At 45.1% G+C, this 7,229-nt stretch overlaps 1 pseudogene; it reads right to left on the bottom strand.

Annotated features, from left to right (window-relative positions):
* Positions 1-179: 179 nt before the first annotated feature.
* LOC101592120 lies at positions 180-1,609 on the bottom strand (annotated as a pseudogene).
* Between the last annotated feature and the right edge of the window lie 5,620 nt (positions 1,610-7,229).

Here is a 7,229-nt window from a genome sequence, read left to right as displayed (position 1 = left end):
TTAAATGGGTGTGAAGACTCAAATAAGAAAAAATAAACAAGAAAGAAAGAAAAGGGGGAAAGCCTCTCTGGAGATAGTCAGGGGTATTTAAAGAAGTCTCATGCTAGGGAAGGAAATGAGAACCCCCTTATTATTAAAAAAAAAAAAAGATTTTTTGGCTTAAAATATTTTACTCTAAATGAATTTATGTCAGCTAGCAATGAAAAATGTCACTAACACACTGTGGACACCTTTTGCAATGTAAATCCATACCCTCTTTTTTTTATATGGTGAACTTCAACCTAGAAATTATTACTCAATTATTACAATTGAGTCTAAAGCTCAAATACATTTTAGCAATTTTGAAATTGAATTGAGTACAAACCAAATAAAATTTACATCCTAACCAATATTCCCCCCTAGGACTGTGGGGACACTTGAGCCTTCCACATGGATGGCAGAGCCTTTTCCCTCAGGTGCTCCTCTGAGCTGTCCAGGTTGTCTTCAGCTTCATTCTCAGTCTCCTTCTTGGGCTGGGGCTGCCTCAGGTTCTTCCCTCGCTGGTGTGGTCGTGGCAGCAGCAACAGCCGCAGGGGTAGCAGAAGCCACAGCGGTTGCAGCCTTTTCCTTCTTGTGTTTTTTGTGCTTCTTGTGTTTCTTATCCTTTTTGTTTTCTTGTCCCTCTTTTTCTTCCCACCTCCTTCCTGATTGGAATTCCAGGCTGGTGATAGGATTGGCTGGGACTCTTAGCCTTCCTGAATGGCACCGCAGGAGACCAGTTTGTGGAGGGCGATTGAGGCTGGACAGGGGACATGGGTGCTGGGGGCTTCTTAGCTGCTGGCTTGAGAGACCCAGAGACAGAGGACGGAGCCCGTCTTATGGACTGCAGACTCAGTGAGGCAACCTTTTTTTTTGTTGTTGTTGTTTTTGTTTGTTTGTTTTTTTAAGTTCTGGAGTTCTGGAAACTCTTCTAATGGGCCTGGTTCTCAGAGGTGGGGACCGCCTTCTTTGGGGTGAGGCCCACGTTCCTCTTCCAGCAGGTGGAGGACTTGAGGTCTGAGGAGCTGGAGGAGAGGAAGAATGCCAGTTGATTGGTTGTGGTGACCCAGTCTCCCTGGGAGCATGACTGGGGAAGACCTTTTCCTAGGCTTTGATGAGACAGGAGGTGAGCATCTCTTGGTGGCTGGGGAACTTCCCTGGAAGGCAGAGAAGGGGAGATCCGGCACTTTGGTGGTGGGGATGGCGACGCCCTTCTCTTGGGAGGGGGTGGGGGCGAAGCCCCCTTGGGAGGTGGAGAAAGAGAGCACCGCCTCTATATGGGGGGAGAGCATCTTCTCGGGAAGGTGATCATAGCCATGGGGAGGTGAGGGAGTCCTGCGTGGTGACAGTGGTACAGGGGACCTGCGCTGCCCAGAGGAGGAGCGAGGGCGTCTTGGGGAGCGGGTGGAAGGGGGGCTGCTCCTTGATCTACCATAGGTGGAGTGTCCGCGCCGGCCCACCTCACCATTTCTCACCTGGGATCGCTTGGGTCGCTCATCTCCGGAGGAACAGGAGGAGCCGGAGTCGGAGGCAGACGGCTGTTCTGTCGTCTGTACTGGCGTCTGTGCCGCGCGGAGTCAGCGGCAGCCGTTTTGCCACTTTTATCCCCTTCAAATTCATATGACTCTGCTTTGCTAGGCTTTGGTGCTGGTGCTGGCGATTTTCTCTTCTCAGTACCTTTATGTTTTGTCACTGAAGTTCTCCCCGGAGACCCAGAACCACGGCTTTCTCTCCTACGGTTGGACTGCTGGGGTGTTGGGGAGTGATGCGCTTTGGTGGTGGAGTAGCTGCGGGGATGGCTATGCCTTCGCCTCGGAGGACACGCTGAAGGAGATGACCTAGGAGTTTCTTGAGAGGGCTGGATGTCCTCTTGGGAAGTTTCTTCGGTGGTGACCGGGAACGAGATGAGGAAGAGGATGAGCTGCTCCCAGATGGTGATGGTGGTGACGGCCTCCTCGGTCTTACTGGAGATCTGCTCCTTCTATGCCCTGGAGGAGGCGGCACTCGTTGCGGAGGGTTCTTCGTCGAGGTGGTCTCCTTCCTGGGCTTGGCCACCTTCTAGGTGAATTCGATCTTGATCAAGACCTATGGCGCTTTCGTGGTCGAGTATGAGAAGGAGAGCGAGAACGGGCCGGTGACCTTGATTTGGAACGTGACCAAGATCTCGGCCGGGTCTTTTTTTTTTTTTTTTTTTTTTTCCTGGAGAAGGTTCTTTAAGTTCTGGCATGGGTTCGGGCTTGGGAACTTTCAGGATGTCACTAGCAGATGTGGCCTCTTGTACAGAAGATTCTTTTATTTCACTGAAGGTTCAAGGAGCTCTCGAGTTCTTTCCTTCGTTTCTGGAGCAGGGGAAGGACTTCTTTAGTTCTTGATTCTGTGTCGGGGATATCGAGAATGACCACGCTTTCTCTCCCTCTTTTGACAGAAGGTCGACTTCCAGGGGAAGGATCTGGATTTGGACTTCTTCAGCTTTGAGACTCCCTTTCGTCTCTGCCGCTGCTTTTTCTTCCTTATCTTTCTTATCTCTATCTTCATCCTGCTTTTTCATCGATGCCAATTTTTCTTGTTCAGTCTGTCTCTGTTTTTCTTCTTTTTTAGTTCTAGGAAAGCGGAAGGGATTCCAGCGATTTTTTCTTGTGCACTTAACAGCAGGGGCCAAAGTTCTCCCATAAATTCTCTAACATTTTTTTCCCCATTCAAAGACCCAGTCAGGTTGATTTGCACCATCTTGGAATCTGGATCCTTCACTTCCAGCTGGTTAAATATAAACTCAATCACAACATCATCTTCAAATCCAAAGATTTCTGTTATTGTTTTGTTATCCAAGGCTTTATAACCTCCAAGTTTACTTTGCTCATGTCCTTCTTTTTCTCCAGGCATTCTGCAAATTTCAGCTGCTTCAGTAGTTTCTTCTGTTTGTTGCTGAACCGATTATCCTGTTCAGCACTTATTCCGCAGAAGAATCCACATCCATCTTGCTGCCTTGCTCAGAGGTAACTCCCTATCCCTCAGAGTTGCATTCCTTTTCAGGCTATAAAGGGAGAGACTGAGCTTGACTTTTCCTGCTTTTTACAGGCTGCCCTCTTTCCTTAGCTTGGGACTGCATCACATAATTTTCACCCTTCTCCCACCCCCCCCAAAAAAATGGTCTGCAGTCCTCCTCCTTCTTTAAGGACTTTTGTGATTGTTTTGGCCCAGTTGGATAATCCAGGACAATCTTCCCACTTCAGGATCCTTAACCATGTCTACAAAGGCACAAAAGCTGTAAATGTCAGCTAACAGTCACAGGTTTGGAGGGACATCTTTGAGGGCTGTTTCCCTGACTGCCCTGGCTGTTAGTAAGAAGGCTGTGATTATTGATTGTATGTGTAGAGCTAACTGTGCAAAGCAATACTTAGAGCACTGATGAAATAGTTTCTCTGGGTATACCTGAGGATGTTTCCAGAAAAGATTAATGTTTAAATCTGTAGACTGAATAAAGGAGGTGACTCTCACCTAGTGTGGGCAGGTATCACCTACTCCGGGAAGAGCCCAAATAGTACTAAAAAAATAAACGAAGGAAAAATGCTCCTTTCCTGTTTGAGCTGGTACAGCTGTTATCACCTATCCCTGGACATCAGTGCCTTCCCTTAAGCTTGTTGGGCAGACACTTGTACTACCCCCTATCCCATCCCTTTCTCAGGCCTTTGGATGTGAGCTAAGTAGGGTGAGATGACTTCTTAGCTTCCATGATCATGTAAGCTCAATTCCTATAATAAATCACACACACACGCACACTATAATGATTTTGCCATCAACAAGGGATGAAAAATATGATGGTGGAGCCATAAGATTATAATAGAAGTGAAAAATCCTGTCACTCCTGAAGTTGTAGTGTTGTCAGTCACATGTGCTTGTAGTGATACTGGTGTAAAAAAAAAAAAAAAAAAAAACTATTATGCTGCCAGTTGTGTAATGGTACAGCGCAATTATTCATAGCACATATATAAACTTGGTACTACTGGTTCATCCATTTACTGTACTATACTTTTATCATTATTTGAATGTATTTCTAACTTACTTTCTTTGCTTCTTTTAATTTTTTTTTTACTTTTTAAAATAATACAAAATGATAAAAAAAATTAGAATTCATGCAAAATTCCTTTAAACAAAGTAATAGGAATTTGACAATGCTTATTGTATTGTATGATGTTATCTTCAAATTAGTTGTTTAGGTTACCAGATATAAACCTGCAAAATTGGTTGAAATTAAAAAGAAGCAGATTTTCCAACACCATTGTTAAAGAAGCTGTCTTTCTTCCCATGGACATGTGTTTGGCTCCTTTGTCAAAGATAAGATGGTTTAGTGTGTTTGCGGTTATATCTTCATCTTCTACTCTGTTCCATTGATCTTTGGGTCTATTTTTTTTTCTAGTACCATGCTGATTTTATCACAGTAGCCTTGTAGTATAATTTCAAGTCTGGGATTGTAATGTCTCCTGCCTTATCTTTGTTGCCCAGGATTGCTTTTGCTATTCTAGATTGTCTTAGTTACTGTTTACTTGTTGCTGGGACAAATACCCAATAGTCAAAGTGAAGGAAGGAAAGGTTTATTTAGCTCACAGTTACTGGAGGGTTCAGTTCATACTCCACTGGCTCCAGAGCAAATGACAGCAGTTCATGAGGCAGAAAACAATGAAGAGCAGAGAAGGAGCAGCAGCTGTGGCATCCATCAAGCCTCTCTCTTCCTTCTACTCTGACTGCAAAGAGCGGCCCTCCACTGGGAAGATCATCATCGTTCCTCCAAAGTGGTGTGGCTGGGAAGATCCTTCCCAAGACTGGGACTTCTCCATGGAAGTGGGGCAAGACTGGGTCCCCAAGCCTAGAACTACAGGAGCTGATTCAGCCAAGTTGACATAATGTATCAACTAACACAGTCCACCCCTTGTCAACTTGGCAGCTAGACATATACTTTTTAAAGCCAATTTCCAGGTACATAGACATGCTTAAACATTTTATAACTTGAACATTGTATAACATTAGAACCATGACATGTTGCCCTTGGCCCTCCAAAGACTCATGCATATCTATTTGTGCAAAAGACATTTTAGTCCATCTCTAAGAGTTGCCAAAGTCCTAACAGTTTCAGCAATGCTGAAAAGTCCAAGTCTCAGGATTCCAAGATCTAAGGCAAACTCTTAGCTTCGAGCCCCTCTACAAATGAAAAGTTAAACACTTCCAACATTCAAAGGCACAAGATAAGCACTGCCATTCCAAACGGTATACACAGCAGATACAAACAATTGGGACCAAAACAAGCCCAAAGTCCACAAGGGCAAATGTCAAGTCCTGTAGTTCCCTGTGGACCATCCAAAGCAACCTGTAATGAGTTGTGAGCTCCAAAAGCCTTATGTGGCTCTGTCTCTATGGTACTCCTGCTGGTAGCTCCTATGGCTTTTCTCTCAGGCCTGCTTTGCTCCCTTTTTGCAGCTTTCTTTAAACCATCCACATTCCTGGCTTTTTCAAACTTCTGAGGTTTCCACCGAATAGGCTTCTCTCTCACAGCTTCACACACTGCCCTCTCGGGGGCACATTGCCTGGCCTCCCAAGCCTTCTTTTGAAATTGAGGTAGAAGACTTCTTAACCTCAGAACTCCTGCATTCTGCATGTACCTACAACCAAAGCTATGTGGATGATGCCAAGGACTGCTGCCAGCTTGAGCAGTAGCCAGGATTTCTTCTCTCTTGAATGTAGGGGTTGAGTGCCTGGATTGCTGCGCACTCTGACCCTGATTCCAAGAAACAAATTCTCTATGGTGGTGCTATTCTATAATCTGGTGTGGCCACCACCTCCATTCTGGAACCTGGTGTGGCTGCTGCTTCCATTGTGGAACATGGGGCTCTGCAGCTTTCTCCTCAGAGCAAAGTCTCTCACCCTTGTGATTCTAAGGCTGCAAAGGGCAAGAGCCTGCCACCTCCTGTGATATTTTCAGGACATCTTTTCTACTTTCCTTTTCCTTCTCAGCAATGGAGATCCTCTCAGCTCTGTCTTCATAATCCACAGCCTTCCTGGCACTTCCTTTCTGGCCAAACTCATAACATTTTAAATCATCCTTTTGGGCTCTTCACTCTTCATTCTTAACATAAATCTGGCTAAACACTCCCAACAACAACCATGCCACTGTCCCAATATTTGGCTGCTTTGAAATTTCTTTTTCAAGATTAACTAGTCCACTGTGCTTAATTTCAGTTTCAGGCAAAGTTTCTGGACAGGAGGAAAATGCAGACAAGCCTTCTGCCAAACCATAACACAAATCATCTGCAGCCCAACAACCAGTGCTGTCCTTCCCAGGAGAAACCTCCCCAGCCTGGTCTTTACAGTCAGGCTTCCATCAGCATTCTGGTCTGAGCTCTGGCCAGAATGTCCCAAACAGAACAGCTGAAGCTGTTTCAGTACTTCGCTTATAGGCGACATCTCTGAACCTTTCCTATCTCTTCCCATAAGCCAGTCCCAAAAGTTTGTAATCCACATCCTCAGGTATAGCCACAACAAAGACCCCACTCCTCTGGTACCAAATTCTGTCTTAGTTACTGTTTACTCGTTGCTGAGACAAATACCCAATGGTCAAAGTGAAGGAAGGAAAGGTTTATTTAGCTCACAGTTACTGGAGGGTTCAGTTCATACTCCACTGGCTCCAAGGCAAAGGACAGCAGTTCATGAGGCAGAAAACAATGAAGAGCAGAGGAGGAGCAGCAGCTGCGGCGGCGTCCATCAAACCTCTCTCTTCCTTCTGCGCTGACTGCAAAGACCGGTGCTCCACTGAAAGAACATCGTAGGTCCTCCAAAGTGGCGCAGTGTGAAGATCAAGCTCTTCCCAAGAACAGGATTTCTCCATGGAAGTCGGCAGGGCTTGGCCCTCAAGCCCAGACTGCAGTAGCTGATTCAGCCAAGTTGACACAATGTATCAACTAACACATAGGTCTTTTCTGGTTCCAAAAAAATTTTAGGAATGTTTTCTCTAGATCTGCAAGGTATGTTGATGGTATTTTGAAAGGTAACGAGAGAGAGAGAGAGAGAGAGAGAGAGAGAGAGAGAACAATTAAGGTTTATTGAAAGCAAGTGTTAATGTTCAATTATTTGTCCAGTTTTGCATAACTATATCTGTTAATCTGAGTAACAGATTTGACAACAAAAATAGGTAATATGACCACCATTGTTAATTTGCTATTCTT

Source organism: Octodon degus, unplaced genomic scaffold (genome assembly GCF_000260255.1).
Source record: "Octodon degus isolate 3935 unplaced genomic scaffold, OctDeg1.0 scaffold00176, whole genome shotgun sequence".
Classification (NCBI taxonomy): Eukaryota; Metazoa; Chordata; class Mammalia; order Rodentia; family Octodontidae; genus Octodon; species Octodon degus.
The sequence above is the reverse complement of the archived record's forward strand: the minus strand, read 5'-3'. Positions and strand labels throughout refer to the sequence as shown.